Here is a 20059-nt window from a genome sequence, read left to right as displayed (position 1 = left end):
CTTAAGCTCAATCCAATACAACGGTGTACGACATTTATGTCTATACAATGCCTCAAAAGGCACCATCTTCAAGCTTGACTGATAACTATTGTTGTAAGCAAATTCAACCAAAGGTAAGTACTTTTCCCAACTACCTTGGAACTCAAAAACACAACATCTGAGCATATCTTCAAGTGTCTGAATTACTCTCTTGGATTGTCCATCAGTTATTGGTGAAATGCAGTACTAAAATTCAGTTTTGTATGCAAAGCTTCTTGTAACTTCTTCTAAAACCGCAAAGTAAACCTCGGATCTCTTTTCGAAATAATCGATAAAGGTACTCCATAAAGTCTCACAATCTAAAAAATATACAATTCGACTAACTTATCAAGTGAATAATCAACATGTACTGGTATAAAATGAGCCAATTTGGTTAATCTGTCAACCAAAACCCTTACGACATCTTTCTTTCTTGGTGTCAAAGGGGAACCCGTCATGAAATCTATAGTAATACGGTCCCATTTCGACTCGGGAACCATCACAGGATGAAGTAAGACTGAAGGTACTTGGTGTTCAGCTTTCAATTGTTGACAAATCAAGCATCTCAAAATGAACTTGGAAATATCTCTTTTCATACTTGGCCACCAATAAAATTTCTTTAAATCATTGTACATTTTTGTATTACCCGGATGTATAGACAAACGACCATAATGGGCCTCAAGAAAAGTCTTCTGAATCAACTCATTATTCTTAGGAATACAAATCCTATCTCAGACCATTAAGTACCTATCGAAACTAATCCGAAAATCTAATTCTATATTCGATTCACATTAGACTCTTTTGTCTTGCAATTCACCGTCACTTTGTTGAGCTTCATAAATCTCTTGAAGAAACATTGGTCTAGCTCTCAACACAGCTAGAATCAAACCATCATCTGCTGAGGCCAACTGACAAACCATAAGTGTAAGATATTTTAATCCTATTCTTAATGCTTTTATGGATGATTAATAATGTAAATTAGTGAATTTGATGCTCCTAATCCCTTAAATTCATGTTTCTACACTTAGAAGAGCATTTGGGAGCAAAAAGAGCTAAAAAGGGGCCAAAATCAGAGTTTTTAGGATCCATATGGGCAGGCCACATGCCCATGTGCCAGCCTATGTCGATATCGCTCCCTGTTTCCCAAATACGCATAAAAAGCCAATTTTTAGGGTTTCTGAGCATTCAAAAGTCTATAAATACATACTGGAAGAAGACCCAAAGGGACACACAGAGTATAAAGCAGAAATTACTCGAAGGAAGCCGTTGGAATCATCTGAGAAGTAGATTCACTTCAAGATTGAAGATCTCCATTCAAATTTCTCTCGAAGTTTATTTGGGTTTTTTATGTCTTTTTGTTTTTTCTAAAATTGAGATGTCTTCCTTTTACATTATGAACTAAACTCCCTAAATACCTAGGGTGGATGAAACTTACGATGGATCTTATTATTTAATTATCTAAACTACACGATAAATACTTGTTCTTATTCTTAATTATGTGTTCCTAATCCTTGTTTTAATATTTTCAGGATATTATTCCAAGTTTGATGTGCTTATTCAGCGGAGGAAAAGTCTCTGTTTAAGAGTAGATCTAGCATAATTAAGCAGAGTTGCATGCAATCCTAGAAATAAGACGACATAAATCTGCTGGATTAGAGTCAAATCTAATAGGGGAATCCATAGATCGCGTTAATGCGACGATAGGGGTTTTAATTAGAAAGAGATTTTAATTAATCAACCTAGAGTCAGTTGTTCTTAGTCTCGAAAGAGATATTAACATAATTTAGGGATTTATACGGATCAAGACAAGTGAATAAATCATTTCATTCAGAGTCAGGATAATAAGTGAAGTCTACGTGGATTCTTCCTTGGGTATTTTCTTTATCATTGGTTTATTCGATTATTTTCTTCACTCCATGTCGTGTTCATTAGTTAATTAGTTTAGTTAAATTTAGATTAAAATAAATCTCTTTTATTCTAGGCTAAATAATAGAAAGATAGTTAGTACTAGTACTTTTAATCCTTGTGGATACGATATTTTGGACTCATCAAAGCTATACTACCATTCGGTAGGTGCACTTGCCTTTGTCATGATCGTAGTCTAGTTTAGTGAACCATAAAATGATCATCAAGTTTTTGGCACCGTTGTCGGGGACTAAGATATTAGGAACGCTTTATTTTTATTAATTTAGCCATTTTTTATTTTATTGCATTTTATTTTTGTTTTATTTTTATTTTTAATTACTAAATTTTCTTTTGTTTGTTTCTGGCAGGTTCTTGTAGTTTATGACTAGAAGAAACTCGTCAGGACCTCTACATTTTGACAGTGAAATTGAAAGCATAGCTCGTAGAAATCATAGAGAAATAAGGTAGAGTCTACAGTACATAGAGGAAGAGCATGAGGATGATACCAATATTACCGAGGAGATGGCTGACAATCAAAATAATCTGCTACCTCATGTGGTTGTCTCGAATCTTGTAAATCAAAATCCTACTCCTCATACTATGTATGATTATGCTAAGCCCACTTTCATTGGGGCCGGATCAAGTATTGTTAGACCTGCTATTGCTGCAAATAATTTTGAACTTAAACCTAACACTATTCAAATGATTCAACAGTTCGTTTAGTTTGATGGTTTGCAGGATGAAGACCCAAATACTCATTTGGCCAATTTCTTAGAGTTCTGTGATACATTCAAGATAAATGGCATTTCTGACGATGCCATTCGCCTATGATTATTCCTCTTCTCATTGAGAAATAAGGCTAAGCAGTGGTTGAACTCCTTACCACGAGGTTCCATCACTACTTGGGATCAAATGATCGAGAAGTTTTTATTGAAATACTTCCCCCGGCCAAGATAGAAAAGTTGAGGAATGATATCTCTTCCTTTGTGCAAATGGACTTAGAGACCCTATACGATGCATGAGAGAGGTATAAGGATCTATTGAGGAAGTGCTCGCACCGTGGGTTACCTCTATGGCTACAGGTTAAGACTTTCCACAATGGCTTGAACCTCTCAACTAGGCAAATGATCGATGTAGCTACCGGTGGTACTATAAATAATAAAACACCTAAGAAGGCTTATCAGTTCATAGAGGAGATGTCACTGAATAATTATCAGTGGCAAGTTATGAGGACAAAGCCAAAAAAAGCATCCGGTGTTTTTAACATTGATGCGGTTACCATGTTGTCAAATCAGGTAGATCTTTTAAATAGAAAGATTGATGGTTTATGTGGTTCTTCGCAGGTATATCCGGTGATGCAATGTGACACAAGTGGAGGTGGAATGAGCAATTCAAAAAAATCTACTCTACGGTCCTATCATGGAAAATGAGCAAATGAATTATATGGGTAATAATCCTAGACCTCAAAATAATCTTTACAGTAACACTTACAATGCAGGTTAGAGAAACCACCTAAATTTTGTAACACCCCTTACCCGAGACCGTCGTCGGAGTTGAGCACGAGGCATTACTGGACTTAGCTTACTAATTCGGGGCATAACAGTTTCTTTTAAAATTAATTTAGTTTCATTCATTCAATATGTCCCTAAAAAGGGTACTAAAAACCCTAAAACATGAAATTGAAAAGGTTCGGGAACAAACCGGAATCAATAAAATTTTTTCGATCACTTCAACAAATCAAAACAATTTATTTCATCTTTCATAAATAAACTATCCATCTGCGTCATAGTCACTCAATAAATCATAACTCGAGTTATGAAACTTGAAATTCAAATCCGTAAATTTTCTCTGAAACTAAACTCATATATCTTCTTACTAAATTTGTTTCAGAATTTTTGGTTGATAAACTGTAATTTATTCATATTTTTATCCCATGCTTAGCACATTTATGGATGATTTCTCCTTAGATTTGGTGAATTCGATGCTCCTAATCCTTTAATTTCATGTTTTATACTTAGGTGAGCATAGGAGAGTAAAAAGAGCGAGAAACGGCTCAAAAACAAAGAAAATGGGCCAACATGGGAAATCAACATGGCCTGGACTTCCTCACACAGGTAGGCCACACGGCCATGTCCATTTGGTAGAATTGAAGCACGACTCACATGAGTAGATCAAACGTCCGTGCCTATTTAGCAGCCTTGACCATGGTCTGAAGCAATCGTACACGGGCGTGGCCACTTTGGAGGGCTCTTAGGCATTCTAAAGCCTATTTAAACACCTAAGGAGGCACTTAGGAAGACACACACAGTAGGAGGCAAGAAATTACTCAATGAAAGCCGATTGATCCATCTCAGAAGTCAGATTCATCGTCAAGACTAAAGATCTCCTTTCAATTCCCTTCAGGAGTTTTAGGTTTTCTTTATGTTTTGTTATCTTTATTCTTTTAAGATGTTTTCTTTCATAATTATGAACTAAACCCCCTAAATGCCTAAGGGGAATGAAACTTAATTCGAATATTGTTATTATTATCTGAATTGTATGATAAATATTTGACTTGTTCTTAATTATGTGTTTTTAATTCTTGTTTTAATATTCTAGGATATTGATTCAAGTTAATGCGCTTCTTCAGAGGAGAAAAATTCCCTGTCTAAGAGTAAATTTTTCGTAATTAAGCAGAGTTGATTGCACGCCTAGAGATAGGGTGACAAGATTTTACAGGATTAGAGTGAAACCTAATAAGGGAGTCCATAGATCGAGTTAATGCAACACTAGGGTGTTAATTAGAAAGAGATTTCAATTAACCAACCTAGGGTTAGACGTTATTAGTCTCGAGAGAGATAATAATATAACTTAGGGATTTCTACGAATCAAGTCAAATGAATAAATCGTCTGATTCAGAGTCAAATAACAAGTGAAGTCTAGGTGGATTTTTCCTTGGGTGTTGTCTTATTCAATCGAGTTATCCCAAAAGTTTTTTCCTAATTTTTGCTCTGTGCATCCTTAGTTTAGTTAGTTAGTTTAGATAAACAAATCCCTTAATTCTTAGTTTGGATAATAAAAAGAAAGTAATTACTAGTACTCTTGGTTCCTTTGGGTTCGACAATCCGGTCTTGCTAAAGCTATACCACTGTTTGATAGGTACACTTGCCTTCATTGTGATAATAGTTAGTTTCAAGAAAGATTAATTATAAATTTTTAAAACCTGTCGTGAATATCACGTATCAAGTTTTTGGTGTCGTTGCCGGGGAACTTAAGATATTAAGAACACTCAATTCTTATTACTTTAGCCATTTTACTTTATTTGTAATTTAAATTTTTATTTTATTTTCTAATTTTCTTCTTTTCTAATTTTCTCTTTTATTAGCTTCTGACAGATTTTTCTAGTTTATGACCAGAAAAAACCCGTCAGGACCGTTACTTTTTGATAGTGAGATCGATCGCACAGCTCACAGAAACTGAAGAGAAATAAGGCGAAGCTTAAGATACACAGAGGAAGAGCAAGAGGACGATATTCAAACCACAATCGAGGAGATGGTTGAAAATCAAGAAAATCTGCTACCTCATGCGATTCTGCTGATCCAGTAAATCAGAATCCTGCTGCGCCCACTATGTAAGATTATGCTAAATCTAATTTAACAGGAACTGAGTCAAGTATAGTTAGGCCTGATATTGCTGGAAATAATTTTGAACTGAAACCTAACACGATTCAAATGATACAACAAAATTGTTCAGTTTGATGGTTTGAAGGATGAGGATCCAAATACCCACTTAGCGAATTTTCTAGAGTTTTGCGACACATTTAAAATTAATGGCATTTCTAATGATGCCATTCGCCTTCGGTTATTCCCATTTTCATTGAGGAGAAAAGATAAAAAGTGGTTGAATTCATTACCACGAGGGTCAATCATTACTTGGGAACAAATGATCGAAAAGTTCTTATTAAAATATTTTCCACCGGCTAAAACAGCTAAATTACGTAATGATATCTCTGCTTTTGTGCAGATGGATTTAGAAACACTCTACGATGCATGTGAGAGATACAAGGATCTGTTGAGAATGTGCCCTCACCATGGGTTACCACTCTGGCTACAGATTCAAACGTTTCACAATGACCTGAATCCTTCGACTAGACAGATGATTGACTCAACTGTTGGTGGAACTATCAATAATAAGACACCTGAGGATGCTTATGAATTTATAGAAGAGATGTCACTGAATAATTATCAGTGGCAAGTCATGAGGACAAAGCCAACGAAAATAGCCAGCTTTTTTAATGTCAATTCGATCACCATGCTTTCTAATCAAGTAGAACTTTTGAATAGAAAAATTGACGGTTTTCTTGGTTCTTCACAGGTTCACCCAGTAATGCAGTGCGAAGTAAATGGAGGTGGATCAAGCAAGTTAGAATACCAACCCTATACCCACAACATGGAGAATGAGCAGTTAAATTACATGGGTAATAATGCTCAATCTCAAAATAATCCTTATAGTAATACTTACAATGCAGGTTGGAGGAACCACCCGAATTTCTCATGGGGAGGCCAAGGGAATCAGAGACCACCACCTCCAAGCTTCCACCAACCACACTACCAACAAGAGAAAAAGCCGAACCTTGAGGAGATGCTAACAAAATTCATCTCGGTGTCAGAAACTCGTTTTTAGAATACCGAGACAGCACTTAAAAATCAAAAAGCATTGATCCAAGGGCTCGAAACTCAGATAGGACAGCTCGCCAAATTAATATCTGAACGACCACAAGGTAGCCTACCGAGTAACACTGAATCTAACCCAAGGGAACAACTCAGTGCAATTACCATCCAAGACAAGGAGGGGTTAGTGGAACCTAAACCAGAACCGAGGCAAGGAATCGTGGTAAGTAAAAGCAAATGTGAGGTAGACCAGAGTGAACAAACACCAGTAAGTAAAGGGTACAAAACTCGTGTGCCATACCCCAATGCGACAAGGAAAGACCGCACAGACGAAGAATTTGGTAAATTCTTTAAATTATTAAAGAAATTACATATTAACTTTGTAACAGCCCTAATTTGACCCTAGTCGGAATGTGGTTTCGGGACCACAAAACCGAGTCATAAAATTTACTTAAAATTTTATTTGCATACCTTATATGTGTGGTAGTACTTGTATAAAAATTTGATGTTTTAATTTTTATCTTAGGAATGTGAATCTTGCTTGAAAGGATTTAGTTGAGAGACTTAGAAAATTTGATAGGTAAATAAGGACCAAATAGTATTGAAATATGAAAATTTGGGTTTGCATGTCAAAATGCCCCAAATTATGTTGAGTGGCCGGCCAAGCATGGCTTCATACTTCCAAGGTTATGTTGTTTATTATTTAATATTGGTGAGTAATTAAAATAGAGAAGAAATAAAGATTAATAATAAGAAAATGAACAAAAAAAAAAGAAGTGTGTGTTCATCCTTGCTATCCTTTAGCCGAAAAACCAAGTAAAAGAAGGAGAGAAAAGCTTTGGAGAAATTCGGCCATAATTGCATCTAGGTTGAGGTATGTTGAAGTTATTCCTGTAACACCCCGTACCCGAGTCCGCTGCCGGAATCGGACACGAGGGGTTAACGGCTTAAACCATTCACTTTCACAGTCCATTTTAAAAATTTTCCAGGCAGTTAGCTAACTGCGTCACTATCACTTTAAAAATCATATCTTGAGTTCTAAAACTCGAAAACCAGTTTCGTAATTTTTCCCTAAAACTAGACTCATATATGCATCTACAAATTTTTTCTATAATTATTGGTCAGGCCAATTAGTACAGTTTATTAGTTAAATTCTCCCCTATTGCAGGGATCGACTACACTGACCTTCGTGCTATTTAATTGGATATCTCCTGTACAGGGCTTCAATACTGATGCCGTTTGTTTCTATAGAAACTAAACTCAAAGAGGAATCTATGCATATATGGAATGACTCCTAATTATCTCTGGTTAATTTACAATGAATTTCCAAAGTTGGAACAGGAATCCAGAAACTGTTCTGGCCCTGTCTCACTAAAACTTAAATATCTCTTAACATACTGTTCATATGATCGTTTCGTTACTTTCCTACGAAAATAGATTCATCAAGGTTCGACTACATAATTTATTCACTATTTAATTCCCTTTCTACTATTTTTAGTGATTTTTCACATTCACGTCACTGCTGCTACCAGCATCTATTTTTAAGGTAAACTTTACCTATTTCATGGTCCTCCATGGATCAACTAGAGTTTGTCATACATATACCAAAAGTGATCATGAATGACCATTACCATGGCTAACCGTTACCAACATTTCCATACCTCTTGACAAACAACATACAACGATTATAATGCTATGATCAAAGTATATCTAAGCCATTTTCGCATGGCTATCCGAATTTACACAAAACTGAAGGGTACATGACCTACACCAAAAGGGTAGTCCTATACATTAACCAAGATATCCTCTCACTACTAGTCTATTCTATACATGCCATAAGATATTCCAAAACATAGCAGTACCAAACAAAGGATAGTGATAGTGTGACTAGTTGTTGACGATCCCCGAGCCCTGTAGCTTCCAAATGAGATCTATAAAACAGAGGAAACAAAGTACACTGAGTAAGCATTACAATGCTTAGTAAGTTTCAAGCAAGGTCAACAGATAACAATCAAGTTATAACATAGTTGTTCGTATTTTTATTTCACTCTTCCTTCTAGCATACCACCCTTTATCCAAATATGCACATCTCATCATAATCATAGGAATAGTCTCATAGATTGCTCTCGTATGCATCACATAACTACCTTATGGTTTAGTTTAAATCAAGCTCACATATAAGCTTGGAGTACATACTGCTTAACCTTTCAGCATTGCGTATTTTTATAAGCAATTCTTATAAAAGAAGTCTTACCGGACATAATCTCCACACGTAGTCATCGGGTCTTACTCGGTCATAATCTCCACACGTAGTCATCGGGTCTTACCCGATCATAATCTCCACACGTAGTCATCGGGTCTCACCCGGAACATATTCCAAGTTTCATGTACATTTAATCACATGTTACAACATTCACATTAGCCATTCGGCTTTACCACATATGCATATCACACATATATTTTACATTAGCCATTAGGCCTTATCACATATACATACACTTTCACATTCACCACATCGGCCATTAGGCCTCATCACATATACATAAACTTTCACATTCACCACATCGGCCATTAGGCCTCATCACATATACATACACTTTCACATTCATCACATCGGCCATTAGGCCTCATCACATATACATACACTTTCACATTCATCGCATTGGCCATTCGGCCTTATCACACATATATGTATATCATACATATTTCATATTTTTCTTGTACATCAATTTCAGCAATAGCTTATAAGCAACTCAAATAGTTTCATCAAAGTTTACAACAAAATCACATATTCACTACAAGCAGTTTTTCTGACCAATAGTCACTAAGTTGTTTATAACTGGAGCTACAAAACTCAAAATCAATTGCCGTTAATTTTCCCCGAATGTAGACTAATGTATCTTCCACCCATAAAATTTTCAGAATTTTAGGTTTGGCCAATCAATACCAGATTTTTCTTAAAGTTTCCCCTGTTTCACTGTTTGACTAATCTGACCACTCTTCACTACGAATCAAATTTTTCATTGTACAGAATTCATAATGTGTTCTATTTGACTCCATTGGAAACTAGACTCATTAAGGAGTCTAAGCATATAAATCTTATCTCACAACCATTTTTGTACGAATTATAATGATTTTCCAAAAACAGAACAGGGGATTTCGGAGTCATTCCGACACTGTCCCGCACAACATTAAATATCTCTTTATAGGAAATTTCTTTGCTTCCACGGTCTCTTTTATAAGAAACTAGACCAACTAAGCTTTGATTACATATTTTATTCATCCTATAATTCCACACCAACAATTTATAGTGATTTTCTAAAATTACCTTACTGCTGCTGTCCAAGCAATTTATTACAATTTGCTCTTAAATTTCCAAGTCCAAACACTTATGAACTTACCATTTGGGTTTAAGACATATCATGGCCACATCATATCTTATCAAATCAACTCATTATGCCCTATTATGATTGAATTTACTCAACGATTTATCGCTTAAAACTTACCTCGAAAGTGGTCGACGACTAGATATCCACGGCTATTCGCTTACTTCCTCTTTTCCCTTATCCGACTTTGATCCTCTAGGCTCTTGAGCTAAATCAAACAATTTACTTCCCAATCAAACACCATCACACGGCATCCATATACATTTTAGAACCATTCTTAACATATTTACTACTCAAGCATGTAACTTAACAACTTAACCATTAGTTGCCGAACCACAAACAAAACATATTCATACGTCAATATCTCAAACCTTACCATAACAACCAATATGCAAGATATCACATATACATAACTTAGCTTATGAGAACATATGTATTACATCATAAACACATCTTTTACCAATTACCTCACTTAAGCCAAATTTTTATAATCAATCACAAAGAAAATATACCACAATCACACTTCCAAAATGAGCTACCTCCATGGCCGATTATACTTCATCATTGACATATCTCATTTTCGAATCATATAATCAACATTTGTTCAAGACATCAAACCTCTTTAATTTCGGCTATTACTAATATAAACATTCACAAATATATTCTTAGGAAGACCGATTTCTTTCCATAACACATTCATCATCAATACACCATCACATGCACCATTACAAAGCTTCACTTTTAGCATGCAAATGATATCAACACAATCTTACCTTAGCCGAATATCATCTCCATGACATAGTAAGGATTGGAACCATGGCTAGTTAGAACTCAAGCTAACTACTAAAATATACATGAATCTCATGGCAAAACATCAAACTTACCTTAATAGTGACCTAGGATAGCCGAATGCTTCACTCCCTTCTTCCTTTTTTCCTTCAAATTTTCGGCCAAAAGATGAATCAAAGGATGAACATTTTTTTTTTCTTCTTTGTTTTCTTTCTTCCATTCACGGCAAGGGGAGGGGGGAGCATGGATGAGACCATTTTTTTTTTCTTTCTTTGCCCATGCTCTTTAATTTATTTTTCCACCCATGATGCACCAACAAAACATGTCTATGACATGTTTTGCCCATCATCCTTTGTCATGGCCAGCCACTAGCAATTAAAAAGGGGGAATTTGACATGCAAGTCCTCCTTTTTGTTTACATGCACTATTAGATCCTTGTAGATTAGCCTATCACATTTCAAAAGTGTCACACAAGTCCTTTTGACTAAATTCACATGCAATTTACTAAATCGAAGCTTAAGATTTTCACACATTCATATTCACATATTTTAGACCATAAATATCACATCCAAATAATTTGGTGACTCGGTTTAGCGGTCCCGAAACCGCTTTCCGACTAGGGTCACTTTAGGGCTGTCACAATTCCTTTAAATTCATGTATATTTTTGGTTGTTAGTTTGAATTCCATCTATCCCATGGTTGGATTTGGGGTTGTTGGAGAGTTGGGATTTGACAAAGAAGCTTAAAAATTTTAGTTGATACCTTGATGCTATTAACGTGATAGTTATATGGATGTGTTAAGTTGCTTGTTATGTTAGCATGAAAGTTGAAGTTGTTAAGTCATGGTGTTGGAGGTGCCGAATGTAGGACTAAGAAGAGGATGAGGATTCGCTAACATAGTTGAAAGGGATGTTGCTGATTTTAGATTTAGATTATGGGAGTGGCTATAATGGGCATTAAGATGTTAAACTTAAGAAATGTAGTCACATGGGGATTTATATGATATTACAAATAGAGGTGAAGCTATGCTAGATTGGAAAAAAAAATCGATCAAGTGTGCATGAGAAGAATTTAGGTGTTTAGATGATGTTATAGATGACATTGTACATGTATATATATATTCGGCCATCAAAGTGAGTATGTAGCTGATGTTGAATCAAATTTTTGGTGCACATTCGGTTATGTATATATATATATATATATATACATAAGTATGCCCATTCGTGATGTTACCTTTAACTATGTGTATAATCGACTAAATGGGTAATTAGTAAGAGTGGTTGCCGAATATACAAACATACATATGCATGTGTAGTTGAGTTATAAATGTTTAGCAAGATGACTAAACTAGTTAATTTATTTATTAAGCCCGAGAAGTTAAAGAAGGGAATCAAGCAAGGGCAAAGCCAAGGACATCGAGTAGCCGGTCGTGAATCATTATACCCAACACAAGGTAAGTCCTTAAGCACTTTTGCTAGAACTCCTTGGATAGATATTTTTCAGAATGATTCCCCTACTTAATAATATGACCATATGTACAATTTGAGCTAAGTAAATTGCTTTACCATGATGAAACAACATAGGGCACTATGTGTGCAAAATTATGTGGCACTATGTGTGCCGATTGGGAGGTTGAAGCATGAGGGAATCTCAAATGCACTATGTGTGCGATTTATTATGGCACTATGTGTGCGATTTACTATGGCACTATGTGTGCGAACATAATAAGCACTATGTGTGCAACATTCGGTTGTTGATATAAATTGTGCATGAACGAGGTAAGTGATTGAGCTACTAACTAAATATCGAAATTAAGATTGTGCGGTGTATGCATAAATTTATCTAGTGCATCGTTGTTCCAAACTTGAGGAAATGGATCTAAATCGATTGGGCTGACTTGGCATTTGATTTGATTGAAGGACTTGGCATGAGATCGAACCAAAAATTTAAGAAATTGTAGCATAGTTTGTTATGGTTGGAAAAATTGATTTGGTATTATTTGTTTTTCACTTATGATTGTTATTGTTGGACGGTAGAGTAGTGCTTATGACTTACTGAGTTATGTACTCATTTGGTGTGCTTATTTGTTGCTTATTTAGGTTCTTGATCCATTTTGTGTGCTCGGGACCGTCGTCGAAGTCATCACACCGGCTAGCAACTTTTGGTATCTTCTTTTTAGTTGGTCTAGGAGAACATTTCGCATGTATAGGCTATTATATTTTTGTTGAAATTGGGTATGTAAACTTTAGCCATGCGAAAATGGCATAATGTTCGTTGGATTTGGTTCTATGATGTTTGGACACAAGTCTTGGTAATTCGGTTTTGGTTGAGTATTGGTCGAGGCCTACTCGATTATTATGCCATATGTCATGGCTAATTATTTTCGTGGTAAATTCATGATTTGGTAATAGTGTAGTAGGGAGATGCTCGGTGATGATTAACCCTTGGCATGGCTAGTCATGATCATAATTTGTAATATGTATGATGAATTATTAGTTAGATCAAGGAAAATCATGAAATAGGCATAGTTGCTTTAGTAACAGATGCTGACAGCAGCAGTGATGTGAGATTGAAAAATCACTAAAAATAGTAGAAATGGAATTAAATAATGAATCAGTTATGTAATCGAAGATTGATGAGTCTATTTCCATATGGAAGAAACGAAACTACCATATGAGCTGTATGTTAGGAGATAATTAAATTCTTGTGAAACAGGGCCAGAGCGATTTCTGGATCCCCTGTTTCGACTTAGAAAATTCACCGTAAATTTTATCGAGATAATTAGATGTCGTGCCTTATATGTACAGATTCGTTATCAAGTCTAGTTTCATTAGAGACAAATAGCATAGGCATTGAAGCCCTTTACAGGGAGATATTTAAATCGTAAGGTACAGAGGTCAGTGTAGTCAAACCTTGAAACAGGGGAGACTTTAATGAATAAACTGTACTAATTGGCCCGACCAAAAATTCTACAAAAATTTCCCTATATAGATATATGAGTCTAGTTTCGAAGAAAATTTACGGAATTGGATTTTAAGTTCCAGAACTCAAGATATGATTTTTAAGGCGACTACGATACAGTTAGCCAGCTTGCCTGGAACAAATAAAAATTAAATAATAAATAGGGGAAAATAAATGAAGTAAGCTCGGTAACACCTCGTATTCGATTTCCGGTAACGGCCACTGGATTGGGGTGTTAAAAACTTATCGTTTATTGAGGCTCTTTCGCAGATGCCGAACGCAGTCAAATGTTTAAAGGAGCCTTTAGTAAATAAGCAAAAGTTAGACTAGGCATTGCATGTGGAGATGAATTCAGTTTGTGCAGCCATTTTACAGAATAAGCTGGCCAACAAATTGAAAGATCCAGGGAGTTTTACGATTCCTTGTTTAATTGGTAGCTTAGATGTTAATAATGCCTTGGCTGATTTAGAGGCTAGTATCAATGTCATGCCTTACAAAATGTTTAAGCATATAGGTCTTGGGAAACCCAAACAAACTAGGATGAGCATTCAATTAGCATATAAAACAATCAGATTTCCTAGGGGTATTATTGAAGATGTACTCGTTAAAATTGACAAATTTATATTCCCAGTTGATTTCGTTGTTCTAGACATAGAGGAGGATAGTAACGTGCCTTTAATTTTAGGGAGACCCTTTTTAGCAGCTGCTAGAACGATAATTGATGTTGGTACAAGTGAACTCATACTTCGTATGGGTGATGAAACAATCACTCTTCAAGCTCGTAATTCGAGTAACACCTCAAAAATTGAGGGTGATTGCATAAATCATACTACTGGTACTGATCATGTGGTGAAACCCTTTGTGCAGAAAGCAGGTTCGAAGAGAGTACATGAGCCTTGTTCAAGTAACAACAAAGAACCTATCTATGAAGAACGAAGGCTACGAGTTGAGGAACTAGATGAATGGCGAACACATAAACCAAAACCACGCCTTGATGAGTGCAATATTTTACCAAATCAACTTAAGGTTGGAGATAAAGTACTACGGATGCAACAAATCCTCGTATTGCCACTTCTAAATCTAATGGAGAAATTCCTCTCACGGTACTCAATATTTTTTCCATATGGTACAGTCTAGGTAATTCATCCTAAATTTGGCACTTTTAAGGTAAATAGTACTCGATTAAAACCTTATTTTGATAAAATTGATAGCAGGGAGGAGGAATGTAAACTCCTCGAACCACCATGACTATACGAAATCGAGGTAAGTCGAGCTTAGACTATAAATAAGCACTTCTCGGGAGGTAATCCGAGCACTAACATTATTGATTTCTTTAAAGTTTTAGTTTTTAACATCCAATCACTAACTGAGTCTTTGAAACACAGGCGTTCTAATCCACACAGCCAGGCACAAGGGCGTGCCTTAGGCCATGCTCACACCATGGGCGGAGACACGGCCGTACGATAAGGCCGTGTGAAAACAGGGTAAAATTTTTCCCCAAAATGAGATGCAATAAGTTGCCACGGCCATGCAACGTGGCCGTGGGCGAGTCTGTCAAAACAACATGAGCGTGCGACACGCTCGTGTCTAGAAACCGTGGTTGAAACTAAGAATTTAGCACGGGCATGTGACACGCACATGCCCACCACCTGTGCTCAAGATTGATAAAAGAACACGGGCGTACACCTATACACAAGGGCGTGGGAGATACGAACGAAGTAGAACACGGTCGTGCAGCATGACCGTGTGCATCGACACTCCCAAAGAACACAGGCATGGGACGAATTTTAGACGCGCCCAAATTTGAAAATCACGACAAACACGGGCTGAAATAAGGGCACACGGGCATGCCCCTCGGCTGTGTGCCCCAAAATCTATATAAACCCCTTACTATTCATCACCCCCTTCTCCAAAATCCTTAACCCTAGCCGTCACAACTCTTGCCCACGCCCTCCTTACCATGCCCGTGTTCCTACCACAACACCACCCTCGATGATCCAAGCTCTTCCCTCTTGCGTTTGTTTACTCTTTTCTCTCTATTCTTTTCAAATCTTTTACTTATTTCATGATTTTTTATTGTTTTATTTGACTATTTTGGGTAAATATTCATGGTTATAATAATGGTAATACTTTTGCTCTTTGTTAGAAATTTTCCATTTTAGTCAATACATTATGCTACATTCATCCATTTTTCTTGTTTCCATGGATTTCATGCTTACCCACACCATATTCCATATTATCAAACCCACATGCATTCATTCACTAGATATTCCATTTAGCACTATTCTCATGTGCCTATTGTTAATAATGACTTCCATTAGGATTTAGTTACTTTTCGGTACATCTTACCTTTTACCTGTGATGCCCATGAAGTATTCTTCTTTAATTTTAACATATTTGCATACCTCCCCATGCTATTCTTGGGGAGTATTGTTTTAACTTCGAATTTTCATTGCAGGTATACCATGTCAACCTCACGTGGCAAGAAGACCGCCGTCCCCGCTTCGAAGAAGAGGAAAGGAGCAACGTCATCCTTGGGTCCTTCCGTTGAAATTCACTACCCTTTCCTTTAGTTTCCCATGGGACCTCAGGAAGAACTGTTTCAGATACTTCGGGCCCGGCCCCTAGGTGCGGGCCGCTGTATTGACTGGGCCACACTTGAACAAATCCAACTCGCTGATGTGGTCAGAGCCCTTCTGTTGACTGATCCATGGGAGCTTGTAACACCCTCAAACCCGGCCCAAACGTTATGGCCAAATCTGGCGTGTCACATTAAAGTGTTTTAAAACCTTGTTTTCATTAAAAACCCTTCCTTAAAAAGTTACATCTCAATTACTTAGTAAAATCACTTTTCTGTTGCGAGCTTTGCTTAAAACATTTGACTTAAGAAAACTTATCCTTTAAAACTTTAGTTGCGGAAACGTAGTATTAAAAGAAAACTATAGCTTAGAAAAAAAAATCTATGTTCCACTTCTTATAATTACAATGCACGATTTTAATAATCCAAACAATAATAAAAGGGGGAGGCCTTATTACAATCCATACTAAATGAAAATTACTTAATTAAACAAGTAACTTCTATACTTTTAAAATGAATCCAAATTGTCTTGCTAGCTGGCCACCCAGAGTCCCTCCAAACATCAAACCTACTACTGAGCATCACTTAAGAAAAATAAAAGAGGGGGTGAGTTTTCGTAAACTCAGTGTGTACAACCCTCAACAAGTAATAAGCAAACATCATTCACCATACAACATACATGCAATGCAATACAGTGCAACCCACCCCAATAATCCATCCGCTACACAACAACTCCGTCCCTCGGTACACACCATGTGAGGATATAAATATCAATCCACCCATCTGATACACTCCAATGGTAGCCCGGTTGTGGAACTACCTTCATTGCAGCAAGCTTCCAATCACATGTTGGGCTTTAAAAGCCGTCGGTGGATCCACAGTTGTCAAGCAACCATGTGACCCTCATATACTTCCTCCGTTCCATAATTCCTAACCTCATATGCATCTTAAACAGAATATCATATGAATGCAAAAGATATACATGTAGCAATCATAAATCTTACACTCATCGCATAGGAGTATTTTAGTCATTTTTGCCCTTAAGGGCATTTCGATAATTTTTCTTTATTACGAGTTTTTACTTACCTTGGCCCATTAACAAATCCCGTGAGCTAAGATGAACGAATACCATGCACCAGATAGAATTCTAGAGAAGAGGAGGTGGGTCATTAAGACCACTTAAGTACCAAGCTCTCCTTAGATCTAATCCTAGACATGCTTATACCTGTTGCCACACCTTAACCCTATGACTTGTCCACGGTCTTTAGTAAATTAATTATGTTTTATGCAGTCATCATATACTAGGCCTACAACCTCTTACAAAGCCCAAAAAAATCCCCATACCTATATATATATGGCCCACTAGGCCCAATCTCTTTCATATGGCCCATTAGGCCCATTCACATTTATGTGGCCCATTAGGCCCAAATCACATTCATATGGCCACTAGGCCCAAATCACATTTACAGTCGTGCTCACATACAATTTTCTATCAGATAGCATTAATTATCAATTTTTGCCTATTATAGGCCCAACAGCTCATCGGGCCCATTTAGCCCACTCTGGCCCGTTTGGCCAATTCAAAACCCAAGTCCATGGAATCGCCCATGGGCCTCAAGAAACCTATCGATTCCCCCCTTACGAGTGTTCGTGCACTCACAAGACTACCGTAGCTAAACTTTCGCCTTTTTCGGTATTTTGGCTTTTCGACATTTCGGCTTTTCGAGATTTACTGATCTACTTATGTGTGCAGTGTATGTACACACCTGGTAATAAAATGTGTTGTGATTTCCTTAGCCCCAAACCTACAATCGACATCATCCTTCAATTAATCGCATGCTTAAAACATATCTCTACCAAAACCGAAACCTCACCTTTCACCTTACCTTGCGCGACAAGTTGTAATAGTCCATTCTTTAATCACTAACCACGCTCAACCCCTAGATCTACACCAATATTAATTATTGAAACCAGAATAACAGGTGACTTCTATCCAACACAAGTCCCCCTTACCTTAACTATGACCATTTGGTCAACTAAGATCAAGAACACTTACCGAGGTTTCTCTCCTGATGAGCAAATCGGCAGAGATCTAAAGACTGAGATTCGATACCTATTCCTACCCAAAATCAATTAGAAGAAGTGAGGGAAAATAATCGATACTTAGCAAAACAAACCAATTAGAAGAGCGAATACTTACACTAGAATCGACTCAGTGGAAAGGGTAGTGGCGACACCAAGGGTATTCGGCCAAAGAGGTGTTTGGCCCCTTGAGATTTGTATGGAAAAAAAAGACTATTCGATACCAAGGGAAGAAGAAAGAAGAAGTCGACTAAACAACAAGTGAAACAAAGAAAATTGTGTAGAGGAAGGATAGAAATCGACACAAAAAAAAGGAAGTAAAGCAAAGGGTTTTTGGCTTTTAGGGAAAAGGGTTTCTGGCAACAAGGTGAAGGGAATTCGGCATTAGCCTGGCCACCTCCCATTCGGCACCTATTTATAGCCCCTATAGCCGAATTTCTCAAGCCCAAGTTCCCAATTCAGCTCTACCTCATCCTTACTCCTCATCTCCTCGTTTTTCTTCCTGATAACCCATTGATCCTTTCCTCACATTTCTCCTCTTATCACTCCCTACAGAGTTCATTTCCAACGCCACCACTGTCCATCCCTTAAGCAAAAAGAAATCCTTCTTTCGTGCAAGGAGGGATTTGGACCTCATACCTCCTTGCCTTGCATGTGACGCCCCTTGCCACTCCACCACAAGGCTTTCTTATGTCCAATTCTTCTTTCATTTATTCAAAAAACCAACCTACTTGCCAACAAGGTTCTTTTAATAATTAAACCATAATTTCCTTCACCCCTAAGTTCAAACTCACACCTTAACCAAGACCTACTATCACATAATTAACACTTGACACCTACTATCACATAAGTAACACTTGACTAGGAATGTTAAGCACAATTTTTATTGAAACAGAAAAAATATAAAAGTTCGTGATTTCGGGATTTTTGGGGTGTTATAGAGCTCTTCTTTAGGATCATCGAGCCGACATACCTTGAGCTTGCACTGGAACTCTATTCAACATTCAACTTCCAAACCATTATGACGGAGTTCGATGATATAGGAGTAGTCCAATTCTGCCTTAGTGGCTTGGTTCGCCAGTTGAGCGTACCTGAGTTTGGAATTGCACTGGGGCTATATACAGAGGAATTTATGGACAACAACGAACTCGACACCCTCCTTCGCTACATCCACTACTCTCCTTCGAAATGCTGGCAAGCCTTAGACCTGCCTCAGCCACCTACGACCCTAGCTGCTCCAAGGCATCGGCCCTCGACCCATCCCTAAGGTATTTACACGCCATCTTGGCCCACACTCTGACAGGACGATGAGAGAGCACTGACGTCATCAGCACTCACGATGCCTACTATTTATGGAGTATGGCGAACGGGTACATCTTTGACCTTGCCTATTTCATTACCCTCGCAATCTGCCATCAGACGGAGCGGCATAGGAGAGGAGTCATCTCCATTGGCCCCTATGTGACTAGACTGGCACAGTACTTCAGGCTTCTCAACACAGTAGCACAATCATCCTCCCTCACCCTCATTGGCCAGATGTCCCCACAGGGCATCTCCAGTATGCTACATATGAGGATGATTGAGAAACGACGTGGAATCTACCCTCCTCAGTACCACCTCGTCCAGTCCGCCAAGTAGGAGGACCCAGTGGATATTACTGATGATGTCCCTCCGCAACACGAGGACCCACC

General features: G+C 37.4%; 2 non-coding genes across 2 annotated transcripts; both read right to left on the bottom strand.

Annotated features, from left to right (window-relative positions):
• Positions 1-2882: 2882 nt before the first annotated feature.
• On the bottom strand, positions 2883-2989 carry LOC128279849 (small nucleolar RNA R71). The gene has a single exon (XR_008270042.1). It is a non-coding gene; the product is annotated as a small nucleolar RNA R71 (small nucleolar RNA).
• Positions 2990-5892: 2903 nt separating this feature from the next.
• LOC128280241 (small nucleolar RNA R71) lies at positions 5893-5999 on the bottom strand. The gene has a single exon (XR_008270421.1). It is a non-coding gene; the product is annotated as a small nucleolar RNA R71 (small nucleolar RNA).
• Positions 6000-20059: the final 14060 nt, after the last annotated feature.

Source organism: Gossypium arboreum, chromosome 8 (genome assembly GCF_025698485.1).
Source record: "Gossypium arboreum isolate Shixiya-1 chromosome 8, ASM2569848v2, whole genome shotgun sequence".
NCBI classification, from domain to species: domain Eukaryota; kingdom Viridiplantae; phylum Streptophyta; class Magnoliopsida; order Malvales; family Malvaceae; genus Gossypium; species Gossypium arboreum.
Note: the sequence above shows the minus strand (reverse complement) of the source record. Positions and strands in the feature narration are given on the sequence as shown.